Source organism: Microtus oregoni, unplaced genomic scaffold (assembly GCF_018167655.1).
Source record: "Microtus oregoni isolate MIOR12 unplaced genomic scaffold, Mior012 000041F_ref0000270, whole genome shotgun sequence".
NCBI classification, from domain to species: Eukaryota; Metazoa; Chordata; class Mammalia; order Rodentia; family Cricetidae; genus Microtus; species Microtus oregoni.
Genome location: NW_024543208.1, coordinates 5,535,163 through 5,557,677, shown reverse-complemented (window position 1 = coordinate 5,557,677; position 22,515 = coordinate 5,535,163). Strand labels below are relative to the sequence as shown.

General features: G+C 37.1%; 1 pseudogene; it reads right to left on the bottom strand.

Annotated features, from left to right (window-relative positions):
• Positions 1-301: 301 nt before the first annotated feature.
• LOC121433784 lies at positions 302-17,164 on the bottom strand (annotated as a pseudogene).
• Positions 17,165-22,515: the final 5,351 nt, after the last annotated feature.

Below are 22,515 nucleotides of genomic sequence, written 5' to 3'. Positions count from 1 at the left end.
TGTCCAGTGCCTTTTTACAGAGGTGGGAGTTAGACATCAACCCACATGCAATCAGACTTGCTCTTCTTGAGGCTGATGTATGCTTACCTCAAGTGCAGTGCGCAAGCCTCGCATCCTGTGCTCGCTTACATCTAGATAGCCAAACTTGGGGAGACTGTCCTGCTTCAATGGCCGTGAAGGCCTGAATGATCATAACTGCACTGCGATGTTGTGAAACCCTTATGTGACAAATGCACCACAGGCATACCAGGGAGGCAAGCACCATTAAGCCTTGTTAGGGCTCCTATTCCCGCCCACTCCTTCAGATGATCCGTGGAGTGATCCAGGAGGATAGTCCTTCTGCCAGGCTGGTATCCATGCGTGTGGAGTTCACAGTCGCCATCGCCACCCGCAACTTTTCCAGTTGTTGTTCGAATTCTCTAGACCAATTACCTAAAAGACAGCTAGACAAATCTTTAGACAGATTAGTTGCATGAGTCATATTGAATGCTGGTCACACACAGCCCTGGATGGATAGAAATGTCTGACAGACTAGGGTATAGACTTGCCTCTAATAGCATACCCCAGCTGCCATACCCCCGTGGCTCATTTATTCCTGTCAGCTGAGTGCATGGAAGACACCTTTCCCTCGTGCACCTCTTTGGCTTCCCTAGCAACCCAGCTGATCCTGCTTCTGCTCTGAAAGGGCCCCGCTTAAACCGTGTTTTAGGGAATTTGGGCATTGTCAATCTCTCTGGCTACTTCCTGCTGAGCGGGGACGTTGCATTCTTACGGTATTTACTACAATCTACTGCCATTTTCCAGTCGCGCTCGGACTCATGTTGCAGAGACTGTGGAGAGGCGGAGACTTCACTTCCCCACCATGCTGTAAGGTGGAGGTGAGGCGGAGTTGAGCAGCCGGCTGGTTGACCTGGGCTAGGACAGAGGTTCAAGTCAACAGATTTTACCACGGTTGTGCTTCTATGCCCTGAGGCATCCATGCTGGGAGTGGCCTAGCATTCTGGCCTTGTTGGTCTTCAAGGCAGGTCCTGGTAGTCTGCAGCTTCGCAGACCCTCAGCACTGCTTGGCCTTGGAGCCGCAGCTGCTCCTACTCCATCGCAAACTCCGGAGGTCTCGGTAATTCGAACCACACGATTATACCTCCCTTCCTTAGCATACCTTGTTCGGTGGCAAAATCTAGATCTCTACCAGGCTTATCCCAGGATGACACATTAAGATTGCCAGAAACGGCAAACCAAGGTGCAATTGTGTCACATTTAGCCAAAAACCTCTCCAATGCGCTCCATAACAGCTCGTTAAGAGCCAGAAAAATCAGGTGTGATGTTGAAGTGCCCATTCTAAAATCCTATTCTTCCTTTTATTTTCATTTTAAACCGTCCACTATTGTCGTGACTATACTTTCCCGCTCTACCTTTTCTACAGGTGAGAGCATAAAACCTGCATTTATTGCGATTCCTCAGTCTTTACCTTGAGGATTATCCGGTGCACCCCTGGACTGCAGCAAGTTCTGGGCTCCATGGAGAGAAGTTTGGAGGTTCCCCATACGAGGCCACCACTTGTCGCGCCCCACCTCGTCTGGCAAGGAATGATGTGACCACCAGAGCTCTTCTCACTGCAACCACTTCAAAGAACTGTAGAATGTGGCACTCAAATAACTTAAGGTTCTGTTGATAGGAGACACAATTGCTCCTGGCAGCATCAATTTATTTTCAAGAGAACGTTGAGCACTGAAGACACTCCACTTGGAGCTTGTTTTCTCTTTGTCAAAACTTGCCTTTGAGCAAGGAATTGTCCATGCCTTGATCTCTGACAAAACATATCTTATCTACACAGGACAAGCAGGATATAAGAAAAAGACTGTCAAACCCTGCCAAGATAGGATAAGACAGTTCTGAAAATATTCTTGCCTCTGAAAATCGTCCGTTAGTTACTCTAGACCTTAGCCAAAGTTGATTGTCTCAACATGGCAAATTGATGGGGAAGCTCAGCCAATCACATCTGGCTAGAGTATGGCCACCTGTAGCCCAGGTAAATAAACGGGGGAGATAGGAACCTCTTGCCCTTATACAGTTCATTTATTTTCTGAGTCCTTCATGCTTTATTTACTTTCCAAAACCTAGGAACCTCCAGTTAGGCATGAATATGTCGATTCAAAGGAAATATCTTATAACACTAGTGTTCGGCTAGTCCACAGTTCCAAACTCTTCTTGAAATGCTTAAGAACCACATGATCATGTTTCTCTACAGACTGCACAGATCTATGGGGCTCAGTGCTCCAAAGAACAATACCATCAAGGACCCTAGTTCTTGGCAGCACTGTATACAAGTTATTTTTCATGTCATTGTGATCAAATAAAGGCAAGAAACAATGTAAAGGAAATGAGTTTATGTTGATTCATATTCAGGGAAAGCATCCCTTCAAGGCTGGGACTAGGATCACTGGTAGAAGGAGGTAACAGCTTGTTCTCATCTCAGTGGACAATGAACACAGGTCAGAAAGGGAGCAGAGGCAATCTTTAAACATCAAGACCATTCCTCCCCATACACCTACTTTCTGTAGTTAGGCCTACCCTATAACTTCATAAAACAGTGCCATAATATGATGACCATGAGTTTAAACACATTGGTTTATGAAGGACATTTTACATCCAAAACACAACTGCAAAGGACATTTGAAGGAGAGAATCAATTTTTCTATAAGCTGTCAAAAACAATTTTAAATCAGAGGAAGCCAAGGAGGTTCATCATCCAATGTTAAGAGTTCCTCATAGTTCTGAACTCCATGTCTACTGGAGCTTTGAACTCTGTGATGCATACATGTATCATACTCTGCAAGTATGTCTCTGCTAATAACTCAAACTTACAAGTTATTTGAGAGTGCTGGTGCATCTGACTGTAAAATAAAGATTAAGAACCATTCTCCTGGTTTGTTAAAAAAAGGCAATGACATAAACACATTAGAGCCAGTCATGGTGTGGGCTGGTAAACTGGTACTTTCTAAATTGGTAAGGAAAATAAAGCTTAAAGCACAGGCTTCAAAGACATCCTTGACTGCTAGTCTTGGCTTCTGGGATATACTATGTTTTTTCTCTCAGACTTTCTTTGCAATGCTGTAATATGAGCCTTTGAAAAAAGAATTTGAACATTTAAGGTAGTTGTTATGATTGAAAAATATATGGGCATAATTACAGAGATCACTGTAAGACAATAAATTAATAAATAAAATGTGTGTATCTTTTTTAAAGCACAATCATTTATTTATCCTTGCTAATGATATAGGATGAATATAGTGGTGACAAACAACTCTGTTCTCTCCCTATAACCATATGTTCCTTTAACATGTTCTTTCTTCCAAAATAATAGTGAAATAGATTGTCTGATTTCATGGATTTACCTGACAGATCTGTTCAACTTGGGTAATTTGTATCATCCTAGTACCTTTGATGAGTATTTTACCTGCAAGTTGGTACTTACATAAATGGATACTCAATATATTGAATACACTTTATAAAAATCAATTATAATTATGGCATTGATTACATGTATTGTATTAGGTGTTAGGTAGCTAACAGATTTTTCAAATTTAGTAGACTTATGTATTATTTAAAATAGTTATAATCACTGACATTTTAACTTTGATATATGAAACATTACAAATTTGTATTTCATATTCATTATCATATATATTAAATAACAAAAAGGCTTTTCTAGCTTTAACAAAACAAACAAACTACAAAAAACTTATTCAGAGGTCCAATGTATTTCAAAATCCCATGAGTTAAAAAAAAGTACTACTTATGTACAATTAGCCCCATTCTAGACACAATAGTAACCTGGAAGGGAAATCTACCACAGTTGATTGCCTTTTAGGATGTTGTAGTAAAATACCATGTCTTATTAGGGATTTTACTGCTATGAAGAGACACCATAACAACAGCAACTCTTAAAAAGTAAAAAAAAAAAAAAAAAAAAAACTTTCAATTGGGGTGCCTTACATTTTCAGAGGTTTAGTCCATTATTATCATAATGTGACTTTCACATCTGGGAACAAATATTGAATGTTATCCTTCAACTTGGTAAACATTTCATTATTATAAATACTTCAATACATATATATATATATTCTTTTTTGTTTGTTTGTTTTTTGTTTTTTGTTTTTTGAGACAGGGTTTCTCTGTGGCTTTGGAGCCTGTCCTGGAACTAGCTCTGTAGACCAGGCTGGTCTCGAACTCACAGAGATCCGCCTGCGTCTGCCTCCCGAGTGCTGGGATTAAAGGCGTGCGCCACCATCGCCCGGATATATATATATATATATATATATATATATATATATATATATACTTATATCTTATATATTTACTTATATTAAATTCTATATAGAATGGACTTTGAAGAAAAGAATACCTCTTTTCTGCAAGGTCTACTCTGGAATCAAAAGTAAAGTATGAATGGATAATAAAATATAAAACATAAGTCCCATGCCTGGCAGCACCTCTGAGCACTTCTTGTCTGGCAGGCTGTTATCGAAGCTCATATGATTCACAACTGGGTCAAATTTCTGGATGATTCAAAATTGGGTTAAATTCTTGATGACTTTCCTCCCTGAATGTCCTACACAGCACCTTCCTGAACTATGAAAGTTAGTGAGCTGGAAAATTTTAGATCAACTTCAGATGGCATCTCTTGCTCCAGCAAACACATTGTATAGTGTCTCCAGTAGCAGGCACTCACCATCTAGTTTTTGTGGGCAATTGTGATAGTTTAATTGTCAACTTTCAATGAGGGATTGTCTAGATCATATTTGCCTGTGAGTTTGTCTATGGAAGATTGTATAGATTATACTAATTGATGTGGGAAGACTTGCTCATTGTGGATGGCACCTTTCCAACAGCAAGAATCTTTCATTCATTCGATCTTTGTTTTTGACTCTGGATGTGATTAGGTGTTTTCGAAGAAAACACACTTCTATCTTGGAAAAAAGAAGAAAGAAGATAATGGGGAGAAGAATAATATTAGCTTCATACCGTCTAGAATTGGCCCATTGTTGCACTTCTTAACTCATTTTGTTTCTAAAGGGTGTATTCTTGCTTCATTGCTTGCTATAATTATACTCTTAACAGCCTACTGTACTGCTGTGTCTTATTTGAATTCTTCTCTTTTCATATCTTGAGAACTGATGTTGCTCTTGGCAGTGATACCAAGGAGTACTGATAATGTCTTCATAATAATTATGTCCCGTTATCTGTGATTATTATGCAATTTTTGTTTCTTGTGAGATATTTCTGCTTCCATTCTTATTTCTCTCTGGTTAGTATTTAACACAAAACAGCATGGATGATTTTCTACAAATGAAACTCAGATCCAGTTACAAGAAAATATTATTTCCTTCCTTTGGTCCATGCTGCATTGTATTCATTGATCTTCTTCACCCATTTTCTATATTTTTAATATTGGAAAAGATATAAATATATTTTATTCATGCTTTCCCCTTCCTCCAATTCCTTCAGGATCTGCCCTACTTTACTACCAACCCAACATTATGTCCTCTTCCTTTCTTTAAAAACAACAAACAAAACCAATAATAAACCAACACATACAAAAATACCCCACAAAAAACCCACTAAAATGGAAATCAAAATAATCAAAAGACAGAAAAATGCATTAACAAGGCAAAATGAGAAAATATCTACAAAAATACTATTGGCTTCAGTTTGTGTTTACCAACTACTCCTGGGCATGGTTTCTGTTGTAAGTTATGGTTAATATGTTCAGTGAGATTCCACTGGAGGAAACCTATCTTTACTTTTTCAGTGGATAGTAATTTTTGATAGAGTCTTATAATTGAGTTAGATTTTCTGTCCACTTCCTCTTCTCAATGCTGGTATTTGTTCTGGTTTTAACCCAAGCAAATCTTGTACGTTCTTTGAATTCATATGTGTATCCATTCTATTATCTCTACCTCTTGCTCTCACAATATGTCCACCTCCTCTTTAACATAGACCTCTAAGCATTGAGAAGAAGAATCTGAAAAAGAAATTTCATTTAAGGTCCAGATATCTAAAGTGCCTCACTAATTGTAAAGTTATGTATCTCTGTGTTAATTATCATCTACTGAAAAAAGGTGCTTACATGATGAGGGTTTAGTGAAGCACTCATTTATGAGCATATCAGTATGTTATTAGAAGGCAGTTTATTAGTATGTTCCTTTAGCGGAGTAATAGTATTAGGTTTTCCCCTAGGGCCCCTGACTTACCAATTCTCAACCTATTCGCTACTTTAGCAATGTCATGAATGGGTTCCATCTCATGAAGTAGGCCTGAAAACCAAACATAAAGTGTTTGTTTTCTCTCATAATATTTGTGTTACTATTGTACCAGAGTATCTTTCAGGCAGATCACTCTTGTAGGTCCCAAGGTATGAAGAGTGTCTTCAATACCATGAATACTAATCAGTATGCCTGAGACTTCCAGTTAGGTACAATCTTGACTGATCAATGTTTAATGACATAAGTGTTACCTTTAGCAATGTTGCCTTAGCATGAGGTTGTGGAATGTAAACAGTAGCCTTAGAAATAGCCTGTGAAGTTTATATGTTGCCCATTGAACCACCTTGTCAAGTGACCCATTCTTGGCCTGGGAGGATAATTTTTTCTATTCTTGAAAATAGATTTCTTTTTTCACATAATGTGCTATAGTATATCCTGATTACAGCTTCTCCTCTGTCTACTCCTCCTACTTGTTCCCTAACTTCTGTCTCATCCAGATCCACCCTATTTATTTTTGTCATTAGAAAAGAGACTTCTAATAGTTAATTAGAAAGTAAAATAAGATTAAACAAAAAGTAGCATATTGAGATAAGACAAAAGAAGTAGAAAGAAAAGAGCCCAAAAAAGGCACAAAAAGTAGATACAGATGCAGAGACCCACTTGTTTTCATTTTCAGGAATCCAATAAAAGTACTAAGCTGGATGTCACAATATATACCTAAAGGACCCATTAGGTATAAAGATAGAAAATATATAAAAATAAAAATAAACCATAATATCAAAGACCTGGACACAACATGATGAGACAAGAAACATGCAAAGATTCCATTGAGTTTGCTTTTTGTTGGATATTAATGGCTGGCCATGCAATCCACTCTCAAGAGTAGTGTTTCCCAGTGAGATTCTCTAAGAGAAAGCAAATTTTCATTTGTAATCAGGTATCAATTGGAGATACCTTCTGGGTTATGGATGGAGACACATTTCCTCTTCTTTAGGTTCTAGTACCCCATCTGGTGCAGACCCATGCAAGCACTGCTTATGCTACATTAGTCTCTGAGTTTAGCAGTTGTTCAGTTCCAATGGATTTGTACTTCTGTTTTTCTGTTGTTGATGTTATTCAATGATCAGATAGAATGCAGTGTGTAACTTCAGTTTTCTTATATCTGTTGAAATGTTTTGTGTGCAAGTATATGATCAATTTGAAAAAAGTTTCATGAGCCTTGTGAAGGAAATTATCTTCTTTCATGTATATATAAAATGTTTTATAGATATCTACCAGGTTCATTTGACTTATGATGTTATTTAACACCATCATTTTTTTGCTTAGTTTTTATCTTGATGGCCTTCCTAGACATGAGGTGGAATATTGAAGTCATTCCCTATTATTGAGGATTATTTGTACACTGTATGAAGACATGTTGTTGTAATTTGTGTAATAATAATGCTGAATGCCCAATTGCTAGGAAGGATATTTAGGCAGAACTTCCAGGAAGAAGAAAGGTGGAGTCTCCATCCAGAAACAGAGAGAAAAGAGAAGGTACAAGATGGAAGAGCAATAACACAATTTGGCACAAGGTAGATTAATATAAATGGGATAATTTAGATTATAAGAGTAGTATGGGAGGTCCTTCTATCTATGTGCTTCTCTCATTGGTTAATGAATAAAAAAACTGCCATGGCTTGTTGATAGAGCAGAACTTAGGTAGGTGGGGAGACAGAACTGAATGCTGGGAGAATGAGGGGTGGGGTCAAAGAGAAGCCATGGATTCTCCATCTGAGACAGATGCTTGTTAGAATCTTTGCTGGTAAGCCACTGCCATGTGGCAATATATGAATTAATAGAAATGGGTTAACTTAATATAAGAATTAGCCAATAAGTAGCTAGTGGATGAACCAAACAGTGTTTTAATTAATACAATTTCTGTTTGATTATTTTGGTTTTGGGTGGCCAGGATGAACAAGCATGCCCTCCTCCTACAAATTGGCACTCCAATATGGTTGACTATATCCACGTAAAACCTAAGAAAGCTTGAAAATAAGTTCTAAACACAAAAATACAGAGTTCAACATAGCTTCTTGCTGTTTGTTGGAAGTGTGCCACGGCTCCTTTAAGAGAGGTTTTCCTGACTCAGCCATAGCAGTGCAGTTTTAAAAATGCCATGCAGTTTTAAAATGCCAACTTTCTGGGCTATACTACTAGTGTGACCTCTGACTCTGGTTGGAAACAGAACATTTGGATGGGGTTTGTGAGCAGAGTGCTATAGCTTGCTAAATGGTGGCATGGACTGGTTGTGTGCCTAGAAGTGGGGTAGTGTGCACGGCTCAGAGGTGTAAGCAGCTCTGCCATCGTGGACTGGGTGGGACATGTAAGCACTGACCTAATACCTGAGCAATGATGCAGCTTAAGGTTTTAAGAAGCGCTTAGCATTTTAAGAAGTGCTCATGGATAATAAAAAAAAAAATACAAATACACAGTAAAACAAATTCAGACATAAAAGATCTATAAAAGGGTCATAGTGTTGGATAAATGTACATAGGCTTAGAAGAGAGAAGAAAAAGAGTATAGAGAGTCATAAAGTTAATCCTTTTAAAAAGTGGTAGTCTTTAAATAGAGAGTACAGACAGTTATAGATTAAATGAGTAAAAATAATAAAATAAATATTAAAAAGTAATAAAGTAAAAACAAGCCACATAAAGATGAAAAATTCACAGATAGTCTGGATTATGTATATTGTGTTTTCTTTGAAATTTTTTGACTATGAATGAGCCAAGTACAGAGACACATTTCATTGTATGGGCTGCTAAGCTAAACTGCATTTATATTAAAAAGGTATCTTGATTCAAAAATTTGAGTCTAAGAACATGTTGCTTTGGAAAAAAGGCTTTCATTTTGTTTCCACAGAAGATGAGATCTTGTCAAATACTTCCAGACAAATACAGTTTGATAGACCACACACCCCTGAAAGGTCACCATGAATACCCTCAAAAATTACTTCGCCCAACTGCTGACTGAGATGAACCTAGCACACAGGATATACCATGAAAGACCTGATTAACAGTGCCCGCAAACATAAGGAAGCATAATGGGCAAAAGCACACCCATATTACCAAATGTTTTTTTACATTTAAAGGAAGATATGATATAGATATGAATAACTTGGATTGGTATAGATCTTAGTTTATTGATACTAATTTAAGGTTATAAGTATATTTCTGCTCTTGGTTAAGGTATTGTGATTGTGTAGTTTATTTAAAAATGTAATGTATAATTAAGAAATATAGATTAATAGGTAATCATTTAAAATAATATAGGTTGTAGTCATGTTAGTTAGTTAGATTTTTTTAGATATACAGAGAAGTATTTCAGATGAATAGGGATTCTTCAAATCTATCAGAGACCTTCAGAATTTAAAATGTTTAAGAATTTAGGACTTTTCATAACAATGAGACACATCTGCTCCTGGCAGCACCAATCTACTTCAAGGGGAATATGTGCATCAAAGAGGTTCCTTATGGAATTGGTTAGCTATTTTGGCAAGAAACTGCTCTTGCCTAGACTGTTGCATAAACTGAACATGCAGGACCCACAGAGCAATGACTGTTGAACTTGCCTAAAGGTGAGATGATCCTTCGGGGTTCCTGCTTCATGAAAGAAGATAAGAATATTATTAATATGTGGCCTAGAGATCACTCTTGCAATATTTTGGTAAAGAAAGTGGTTACCTTTCGTCCAAAGAGTGTGTCTGAGCTTGAAGAGTTTTGGATTAATTTTATTGACAGAGGAAATTTAAAAACAGCCTAGTATAGACTCTGTCATGTCGTTATTAATGTTAAGTCTAATGAAAACTTTTAAAGAATAGGAGCAAACTGAGCAATAAAAAAATGTACAGAGTGAGAAAGGGGCATCAGGGGGTAAAATAGAGAAGAAATTGAAAAAAGGGAGTGGTGACCTCAGGGCAAGATTTTACCCAACTAAGTTTCCAATTTGTGAAAAAGAGTTAAGGATAAATTTAGAGCAGGGTGTAGTGGTGGGCGCCTTTAATCTCCGCACTTAGAATTCAGAGGTGGTAGATTTCTAAATTTGAGCCCAGCCTCATCTACAGAGCAAATTAAAACAACCAAAATTAGGTAGTGAAAGACAGAAAACAGGTAAAGATGTAATTGAATGAGGGGGTCCATGTTATAATCACAGTAAACAGTATAAGTTGGCAGCTTCAACCACATATTCCTGGAGCTTAGGATAAATGAAGTGACCTAAGGAATCTGCCTGCATGACTAAGGAAAGACTGAGGCCAGATATGTATCATTGGTGTCTCTTAATTGAGGCTTAGGGAGACTATTGTATGGAGCTGTGAAGTTGAAACTAGCATTGCCTTGGAGACCCCAAGATGTTGAGTCATGGATACTTGCCTAAGAGAGCCACTAACAGGGAATGGAAGCAGCTGAAAAAGAAATAAATGTGCTGCAGTCAACAAAGTTGAATGGAGTTGAACATCGGAAGAGCATTTTGACATCAGAGATGAAGATGCAGAGTTTTGAGTTTGCTCAGTTAAATGTTTATCTTGTTTTTCTCCAGTATTACTTTCCTATGGTTCCTTCCCTGTGTTTGGAATAGTAATGTATACCCTGTGCCATTATATGTTGGAAGCATGTGATATTTTTTTTATTTTGACTTTTACAGGGGGATTACAGTTAAGAGACTGTTATGTGTCTCAGAAGGAATTTAGTACTTTGAAACAATTTTGAGACTTACAGATTATAGGATTTGTGAAGGCGGACTAAATACATTTTGTATTGTATTATTACAAGCTAATGGAGCACAGAGAATGGGATGTAGTGGTTTGAAAAAAAAATGTCCCCCCTAGGAGTATCAGTATTAGGAGGTGTGGCCTTATTGGAATTGCTGTAACTTTGTTGGAAGAAGTGCATCACTGTGATGGTGGACTTTGAGTTCTCTTATGCTCAAGCTACTCTCAGTGCCACAGGAGCTTATAAAATGTAGAGCTCTCAGCTACTTCTTCAGTACCATGTCTACCTGAAGCTATGTAGATTTTAATATAATCCTCTGCAATATATTTTATATTTTAATATAACCCTCTAACTGATACACTTTCCTTTCTATTTGTCCAAAATAAACAATTAGACTTCACACAAGTAATAAATAATATAAAGAAATAGTAACATGTGAATTTATAAATAAATAAACTAATACATAATAAATAAAAAATAAATACAGGAGAGAATGATTGGAAATAGATGCTTGATGTCAAATATAGGTTGCTACACACAAATACATACATGTGCACACATTATACCACATATATGCTCCACAACACGTGCATACAAGTTCACAAAATATGCTAGACACACCATTTTAAAGTCTGATTTTTCACTTCACAGTATAACCTGAACATTTACCCATCATGATGAATATGTTCCACAGTTTTATCAGTGAACACATATCTCAGCTGCACTTCATTTCTCTGTAAATTATTAGTAAGAATATTTCTCATTGTACTCTGGCAAAAAAATGGGTAAATCAATTTTAAATTTTTTAATAATATTGAAAGCAAAATGAAGCACTGTTGTCATGTTTATATACCATTTGCTCTTCTCTTCCTGAACATGTGGGTAGGCTGCAGTAGAATAACAGGTATGACTAGTTTCCTGAGGGAATGCAGGGGTTAAGAATCTGGACCACACAACAACAACACAAACAAGGTATAGTTTCAGAAAAGTTTCATCTATGTCTTGTTTCTTCAGATCATTTTCCATTTGTTAAGAAGAATTAAGAAAAATCCCTCACCTTTCATTTATTTATGCAATCCAGTTCGATTGCTCTTATTCAAGCAATGATAGTTGGAATAGTGAGTTGGGTTTTAACAGAATTAATGAAGCAGAAATGAAAGAAAAGCAAATCCACCATACACTGAAGCAGGAAGTAGTTTCTTCCTTGAAATATTGCACAGAAACCAAAGAAAGATGTCTAATTGGAGTTAAGAGCATAGCAGCTATCTTTTTTTAGGATTTCTACCATTGGGATAAGACGAAATGATCAAAAGCATTCCAGGTTGTAAACAGATAGTTTTGCCTTACAGCTCTGCAGCACAGTCTATCATTGAGGAAAATTAGGAAAGGAACACAAAGAAGGAACCTGGAGCCAGGAACTAATGCAAAGTTTATGGAGGAGTGTTCAGGGTACAAGGTCTTCTTGTTCACAGATAAACACTAGAGAAACCAGAAATGTTAAGCATATTAACAGAAATGTTAAGCTTGTGTCTTCAACAGAAAGAATATGTATACCAAAAGGCTGGGAGTGGATGTTCTTAATAGCCTAGTAATCTGTGTTATTGTTATACCATGTCCATTATGCACCATGTGGAGTGAGAGAGACAACACCTATGGGATCATGAAATTGCAAAGTCTTCAATAAATCAACACACAGCAGGGTCATTGATCAATCATGGGTGTGGCACAAGGACTCAGGGGCCTTGCAGACCTGAGCTTGGTTGAAGTGGGATTTATAAGCATAAAAAAACACAAACATCTGTGCCAAATCAAGTCACAGGGACCTGTCTGACTCTGTCTCCCAAGTGCTGGGGTTAAAGGTGTGTGCCACCACTGCCTGGCCTCTATGACTAGGTAGTGTGCCTAACTCTGAAGTCTGATCTTCAAGCAACCTTTATTTTTTTTAGATCACAAGCAAAATATCACCACATTTTCAATTTTTGTCTAAAATAAAAAAGAAAGCCATAACTAATATAAGAAAAACTATATACAGTAAGTATAATAATTATATGCAAATATGTGCATGCAATAATTATATTTACAATGGGTAGTCTATTATTGTTTGATAAATTCAAAGAAAATACTCCATTATCTTCCTATCTTGGTGAATCCAAAGTGCTGTACCTCACTCATTTTCTATCTTTTTCTATCAATTTTGCATTACCATATTTCTATGTCCTCCCTTTTTTCTTTTTACAATGAGATCCCTGAGTCTAATCTTCTTTGTTCAGTTTTTTTCTTGATCAATACTAATAATAACTTGCACTCAATTTCCTTTAAATGATAACAAATATGCATGACCCTTCATTAGGGATTGTGGGCATGGTTCTCTAGACTGCTTCCTGCTGACTGGGGATACTGGTAATCTTTGAGGGACTTTGACAAAATTCAAGATTATGGTCAAGTCCTGACTAGAGAATTCTGTGAGCCTGAATCATCTGAGCCAGAAGCCTTGAAGCTGTTCTGGATGTAGAACTCAGAGGCAACTGCAACAGAGTTGCTCTGAAACATTGGATCATCTGAGCCATCTGCTCCTTTTAGAGATTTTCAGGGGGCCTTCTTGATCAAACCAAATTTTCCTAACCCAGAATGAATCCAGAGTCTTATTTCCTGTGAAAATAAAAGCATAACCTCTTCTCCAAAGTAACATAACATTTTATTTAAATTCTGAGATAAAGACATTTTCAAAATATATAGGTTAGATTGATCCAACAACATTTGTAATCAAATATCTCTTAGCAGCTCTTGCTCCTTCCTCAGCAGTCAAATAATTCAAAGACAACACAATAACATATAGTATCCAGACTCTCTCTGTATGTTCCATTTTCAAGTTATTTTTCTATTGCCTTACTCTTTTTTCAAGATTATTTTATTATTTTAAAACTTTATATTTCTTTTTAATGACTATCTATACCATCTCTCCAAAGTCTATATATGTTTTTAAACACACTGTCAAGTATTTATAATTTTTTTAAAAATATCTGAATCTGCTTTTACTGAATATCTCTGTCTTTTTCTGACCACATGAGTCTTTAAACTGCTAAGAGTCATGGCTCCACCTCTGCCATCATGACTGGCTCTGCCCTGTGTGATTTTCTAAGAGCCCAGAATCATGTCAGAGTCATTAGTGAGAGTCATGTTGACCTCCCCAACTCTAGGGAGTTTCTGTGTCCATGCTGCCATCAAGCAGCATGCCAACCGTTGCTCATAAACCCCATTCAGTTGTTTGGTAGCACGATCTCTTAAAACAACCATGTGGTGTTTGCTGCTAGCACTGAGTCAGAAAGCCATCTCTTAAAGGATTTGTTCATCTGTTTGCTGCTAGCAAACAAAGCCTATTCAAAAAAAAAAACAGTTACCAAGAAGCCAAGTGTAGACATTTCTCTCTTGCCTGGTACCACAGATGTTCATTCCCAAAGAAACACATTGTTTGCTTGGTCTTTTTTTCTTACAGCACCAAGGACCAAAGGACCAAGGGTAGCACTGCACAATGTGAATTGTGCCTTTTCAATCAATCACCAATCAAGAAAATGTTCCATATGCCAATATAGAAGAGAAATTTACTCAGTTGAGGTTTTGCCCTTTCTTGTGAATCTAATGTGTATCAAGCTGAAACTAGCCATCACAATAGTATTGTGTGTTTGTTCATCCATTGAAGCCTCTGGGAGATAATATTATTTTTCAAGGACAATATAATAAAGTGCATGGTATATACAAGGTATACAGTATCAGGGCATTATGAAAGTTGTATATTGAACCAAGATACAGAAAAGAAGCATTATTTATATGGAAAGAAGAACCTGAATTATACAAAAAGTTGACCAGCAAGACAATGAGAATTCCTCTCAATGGGAACTCTTCATGAATGCTCATGAGAAACACATTGTACTGGTGACAGTTCCATTTCTTGTAGAATTTCTGTGAGAGACTTTACCTAGTGACAGAATGATGTTTGATTTCAATTGTCAACTTGATGCAATTGAGAACTACCTGGAAAACCAGTCATTGAAGGACTTTCTACGTTAGTTTGTGTGACATTCTGAAGGACACAGAAGAAAGTGACTGACAAACTACCAATGTAGGTGGAACTGTCTAAAATTTCCTGCTTCATGGAAAAGTCTGCTGAATACTCTATGCTTGTAGGCTGAAGATTGGATGCCTCAACATTACAAAAGAACTTTTGGTGACTGTCCAGGCAACAAGATATCTCTGTTAATTCTAGAGTGTTGGAAGTTGTTTACAATGCACTTCCTCTTTACTTAGGTAATATATTCTTCTGGAGTCTTTGATGCAGTTGAATAATATACAGTTATCATTATAGTTTTCCTTAGTTATGAAAAAAGATAAAGTAGATATAAATATTGTAACTGTCACTCTTGCTTGATAACTGTTTTCTTATATGTAATTTTACTATGTTAAAGTTAAAACCTGTTTTATTTAAACAGAAAAGGGGAAATGATGTGCAAGTTCTACTGTGTATGTACTGCTTTTATTGGTTAATGAATAAAGAAACTGTTTTGCAACTATAACAAGGCAGAACTTAACTAGGCAGGGAAAACTAAACTGAATGCTGGGAGAAAGAAATCAGAGTCAGTAAGAAGCCATGTAGCCCCACTGGAGACAGTGACAGAACTTTACCTGTTAAGCCATAGCCACGTGGCAATACACAGAATTTGAAGATCTTGGATTTCTCCACTTTCTTTGTTTTGTGGTAGCCAAATTCACCACCACCTCCTCTCTTTCAAAGTTTGTCTTTGGCTGCTTACATTCAGATCAATGAAAAGAAGAACCTTAAAACAAAAGGGCAGAGTCACCTGAGGCAAATTTAAGTTGTTCACATTAAAGATGTGCTTGAAAGAGTGGGAGTCATATACTTGTACATAAGACTTATATGCTTCCTGTGCAGACTTAAAGAGAAAGTAGTTCTTTTCGATATCTTTTCCAGTTGAGACTGAATATAAGAGACTTCTGACCAGGAAAAGTCAACCTGATTCATTGGGACCTTGGATTGCTTCAATTAATGAAGAAAACTTGACTCTTCATGGCGCAGGATGAGCAGGGCCATTCTTCTTCCAACTTCAGGCCCCTAGCAGTTCTACCCACATGATGAAAGTGTTCCTGTGGTCATTGGGAGGATCATGCTGAACAATCCAGTCTTCCTCGGGGATGCCAGCTCTTTGGCTGCCAGATTTGTGCACAGAAATATCCCTGAATCTAAGTTGTAGATGTGAAAGAATATGGTTGTTCACTTATTTTACTGTTGCCTTCCAAGGATGGCTAAGACAGTCAGGTCAATGTAGTTTCATATCTCATAGTGATACTTCACAGATGTACACAAGGAAAAGAAAACTTCCTTCTTCTGGTTCTTCTTAAGGAATGTGAAGAACAGAAGAAACCTCTTCTCAGAGGGACACTCAATGGGCTAAAGCCCATTCTCAGTGGCAACCAATTTATTATGATCAATACCAACATATACAATGGTCATTTTTTAGAAAAATTATTGGCAAGCCTTCAACTTTTTGGGTTTGTGTGCCAGAAGAGAACATAATTTGCCTGCATGATGGCAAAACTTTAATAATTTACCTAATTACTCTTCAAACCCAATATCAAAGATACGATAGGCCTCATCAATAACCAGACACTGGCAGCTTTTATACATAAACCCTGGTGTATTCTGCATGTGGTCTAGGAACTGTTGTGGTGTGGCCATGATGATGTTGATGCCATTGATGAGCTTCTGCCCTTCAGCAGACCTGTTACTACCACCCATGTGGACATGGTGTGTCATCAGTTCCTTAGAACTGCATGGACAGTTCTCTGGTAAAAGCGACAATCAGGACTCCTGTTCCACTCCAGGTTTTGAACTTCAACTTTACAATAAACTCAATCACAGAGATGAGGAAAACAAGGGTTTTGCCACTGCCTGTTTTCATGGCTGCCAGAAGATTCCTGCCTTCCAGAAATGGTCTAAGAGTTTTATGTTGTATCAGTCATGCACTTAAGGCCCATTTCTTCGTTAGCCTTCAGAATGTTTTCATTGATAAGGCCAGACAAGACTAATTTATAAAGCATACTATCAAGCAGTTGAGGCAAGAGCACTTTCTTAGCCATTGCTAACTGTTGCCACAAAGAAAGTAAGCTCCATGTGGACTTTCTTCAATGTCCATCATCTTCTCTGAAGTAAATTGATGCTGCCAGGAGGAGACATGTCTCATTGTCAAGAAAAGTTTAAGTTCTTAAAACATATAAATATGAAATTCTGTAGGTCTATCTTGGCTATAGTCGTCTTTGACCTGCATTTTGCATAGTCTCAGCCATTTGTCTTGAAGCTGTTCCAGGGAGTCTTGTTCAATCAAATCTTATTAACTGGGAAGGAATCCACAGCTTCTCATCTTCTGTGGAGACAAAAACAGAACCTCTTTCCCAAAGCAACATATCCTTAGACCCAAAGTTTGAAGTCAACATGCTTTTATGTTGGCTTAGCTCAGCAGTCCTCACAAATAAATGTCTCTCTGTTGTTAACTAACTAACAATCAAAAAAATTAAAAAAACCACAATGGTATACATAATCATGTATACTCATATGGCTTTTAAAAATATTACTTTTACTGTCTCTTTAAAGACTTTAAATTTTTTTAAACTATTTCTTTCTGTAACTGCCTATACCTATTTTCCTTATTTCTTAGGCCTAAGTACATTTTTGAAAGACATGTGACCCCTTTAAAGGTTTGTTTTTGTTGGAATTTGTCTTTATTGCGTATCTGTAATTATTTTCTGACCAGGAGAGTTTTTAAAATATTAAGCAGGCATGGCTTGGACCAGCACCATGGTTTTGGTTGCTCGCTCTGCCCTGATTGGCTTCCTTACATGGTAGAATCATGCTTACCCCCTCTGGGAAGTAACAGGTCCCTGCCACCAGCAAACAACTTGTAGCATGCTACCCACAAAACTTTTTTGTCTGTGTAGTAAAACATAAATCTGCCAAGTAATTTGAAACATGCTACCCACAAACCCCATTTAAGTGCTCCATAAAAGAGCCTTCCAAAAGAGCTGTGAATGCCACCAGCATGAAACAGAAAGCTGGTTCTTAACGGAGTCATGCATCTGCTCACTGCCAGTCAACAAAGCTTATCTGAAAAAAATATGTGTCTACCAAGGGGCCAGTTTTGACTGTTTTTCTGAGGCTAGGATCCCCCCCCTTTTTTTAAAGCTTTCTCAGGCCTGTGTGGATATACATGTCCCATATTGGCACTGTTTGTAAACACAGACTGCACTTCCGTTTTCTGGCTTCCCAGTCAAGAATAATCACACAGAAACTTATATGAATTACAAACTGTTTGGCCCATTAGCTCAGTCTTAATAATTAACTAATTCTTACAACTAAATTAACCCATTTCTGATAATCTGTGTATCACCACATGGCCATAGCTTACCAATCATGTTCTGATATGTTACTCCTTCAGCAGGTACATGGCATCTCCCTGACTCTGCCTCTTTTCTCTTCCTCTATCTCTGCTTGCATTTCCCACCTGACTCTATTGTACCTGAATATTGGCCAAATAAATTTCTTTATTAAGCAATGATAGTGAAACATATTCTTACTGTCAGGCCCTACATCATTTGCCTTTTTCTTCTTTTTCTATTTTGGTTCTGAATCAGGAAAGAGTGTTGTTGCTGTTTCTCCATTGGTTAAAATAGTAGGTTTTGACAATTTTTTTTTTAATTTTTGATTTGCCCACTAACTGTCCAGGCACGCCTCCACTTTGTGCTTCTGCTGAGCCTATATGACTTTTCAACTTTTCCAGCTCTTACCTCTTCTTCAGGCATATCTCCATTTCGAGGTTGTAAGAGACTTGCGTCTGATGCTTCTTGCAGCTTCAGGTTTCACTGCCACAGCTTGATGTTCTGCTTCTTGGTCTTCTGTGCAGGAGTTTTGTCTGTACGTGTGACATGTTGCTGGACCACACTAGCAGGCTTTACAGCAGTGGATGCCAGGGTCTTTCGTTAAAAAAAATATATAAATTAATAATAATAGTAATCTCTCAGCCTGTACCTAGTATGATAATAATTGTAGCCATTCTATTTTTAAAGCCCTACCATATCTTGCTTTGCATGAAGTTTTTTTGAGGCACTAAAACTTCACTTAGTCACTGACTAATAAAGGAAGCATTATACTCTTAATTGGTCAATAAGTATGATGATCTGTAAATTCCTCTCATATATTATTTCACATTACTCTGAAAAGCCAATTTATTTCAATTTTAGCAAAGCAACTGCCCATCATCACAATTGTAATGCTGAAGTGGAGGTTTTAATAAAAGTTCTCTAATAGACTTCTCTTAAGGAGTTCTTTTATGTGTTAAAGTCGGCAAGTCAGTAGTCAAATCGCAGCTAGGCAGTAGAGCTGCTTTTGTCTCTGTGGTGCTTTGAAAGAAAATGGCTCCTAAAGGAAGTGATAGTATTAGGAGGTGTGGCTCTGATGGAGTAAATGTGGTCTTGTTGGAGGAGTTATATCCCTGTGAAGGCAAGCTTTGTGGTCTCATTTATGCCCAAGCCACAGCCAGTGAGACAGATTACTTCCTGTTGCCTCTGAGTTTGAGAAGTAAGACTCTCAGTTACTTTTACAGCAACAAGTCTGTCTGCATGCTATTTTGTTTCCCACTATGATACTATGATGGTGATAATGGAGTGTAAACCTCTGAAATGTTAGTGAGCCACCCCACTTAAACTTTGTAAGAGTTTCTATGGTCATGGTATCTCTTCACAGCAATGGAAATCATAACTAAGATAGCCACAGTTTCATTAATTATGATCGTCCACTAATACACTAGGTACTCTTTCACCTTACCCAGACACTATACATCATTTTAAAAAGGCACTAATACAAACCATAAGTGTAGAGCCCTTATAGCCAAATAACATGAAAACTATCATCTTGGGTTTTGAATACATCAAAATATTCTTTCTTGGACCTACAAAATTTTTGTTGTTATCAAATACATTAATTCTTCCCATTGGCTCTAAAAGTCTTAGTTTATTCCCACATGAATTCAGAATGTAAGTTAAGAATCTCATCTAAATATCATCTAATTGAGGTTTAGATGAACATCATAACTCATTCAAAGGTAAACCGCTTTCTAGATTGCTTGTTAGAACAACTTGTGTGCTCCTAAAGCACAGTGATGGAAGAGGCAAAAATAGTCATTCTCATGCCAAAGTTAGGATAAATAAATAACAAGAGTAAATTAATCTATACCAAACAAACTAAAATGCCAACATTAAATCTTGAGGCTTATAATTAAATTCCTTTGACTCCATGTACAGTCCTTTGGACACACCAGATTTGGGGTTCAGTCAACAAGGATTCAGGCAACCTCAGTGGGTAGTCATGTCAGCCATACATGCATGTGTTGAATTCGTGTGGCAGTGTCTCTTCCATGATGTCAGTGCTTATGCCACTACATTTCTGAGATTTCTACATGGTGCCAATTCCTTAATTTCATTAGTTTTATTCTAGAAGAGTCTCTTTTGATACTTTGTTTTTAAATTTTTTCAAAGGCATCCTTTAACACCCAGATGAAAGCATCAAAATACTGAAACATGCCCATGGAATGGCCAGATCAATGTGAACACTGTCACACTACCTATGCTCTCAGAAGTGTGACCTGAACTGCACCTTGGCCCACTACAGTTTTGGCTGAAGTAGCCAAGTAGTACTGTGCTGAGTGAATGAGCCAAGTCCTGATGTAGCATTGGCAACAAAATCCAGAATGTTATAGGAACCTGGCCCACAAAACCCTGGCATGTGAGACTTGTGATGGAAGCAGAGATTCCACAGATCTCCAATTTGCCACTGGCATTAGTCTGTCACCATCTTGACAGATGATATGTTCCTTCCTTCTCTTCATACTAATCTTGTCAAATCATTCCTGTCTATATCTTTGGTACTTTGTCAACTGGTTTAGTATTGTTAATGCTCTGTTGCTAAATGATCATTTTGTCTCAGTGTCTTCTAAGTATTAATGCTTATATCCATAGGTTTATGCATTCTCAAACTTTGTCTAAGAAGTTTCTTTTTGCATAGAGTAGTGATTAAAGCAGAGACCCATAACCATTCAGAGTGCTGATAAGAAATGACTGTGAATGCTCAGCAATATATGGAACATTCAGATCACTTATCCACAGGCTGTAACCCAAGACTTCTCTTATATTTGCTGACCACCAAGATTCAAATAATCACACAGAAATTATATTAATTACAACACTATTTGGCCAATGACTCAGGCATATTCCTAACTATCTCTTAAATATATTTAGTTAATCCATTTCTATTAATCAGCATATTGCCCCGAGACTGTGGTCTATCTGTAAATTTCCAGCATCTGTCTCATCTGAAAGCTACATTTCATCTCTCTTAGTCCACCTCCTCTTTATCTCTCTTCCAGCTTGGTTATATTCTTCCATGTCATAGGACACAGCAACTTCTATATTAATCAATCATAATAAAACATATACACAGCATACAGAGGGAAATCCCATATCACCTCCCTTTTTCTAGCTAAATAAAAAGGAAGGTTTTAATGTTCACATAGTAAAATTGCATACAACAGAACAGGTATCAATCAAGAATTACACTTACAAAATTTAATCTCTATGTATCTGGAAAGTTTCACATCTAATTTATCTTTTATCATAACCAAGAAAAACTATAATTATAAATATATGACTTAAACTCCATCGAAGACCTCATAAGGATACAATATAATACCTAAGTAAACAGAAAGTTTATTGTAAGCAAACTTCCAAAATTCTAGAATTGATGGAGACATCTTGCTGCCTGGTAAGTCACCAAAGTTCTTCTGTAGCATTGGGGCATCCAATCTTTAGCCTATAGTCCTAGAGCATCTGGCAGACATTTTAGTGAAGCAGGAAATTTGAATATCTGTTTTGCCTTGTATTGAAAAAGTTCATCAGTTGCTTTTTTCTGTGTCCTGCGGAATGTCTGACAGACTTTCATGAAACAGGAATCCTGAATGACTATCTCACCTTCGTTAGGCATGCTCAACCATCATTTTTCTGTGGGTTCTACGTGTCCAGTTTATACCATCAAGCAATACAGGCAAGAGCAGTTTCTTGCCCAAATAGCAAGCCTTGTTACATTGAAGGCAAATTTCATAAGGAGTTTCTTCAATGGCCATCAACCTCTTAAATATATTGGTGCTGCTGGAAGTAGACATGGCTCATTGTCAAGAAAAGTCTAAGTTCTTAAAACCTTTTAAATGACATATTCTTTACGTCTTTAAAAGGTTTGAAGAATACCTATTTATCTGAAATATATCTCTGTATACCTAGAAAACCTAATATGACTACAGTTTGACTACTATAAATGACTATTAATAAACATAATATACCTTAAACAAAAGTAGAAATATACATATAACAAAATTGACATTAATTTTTTA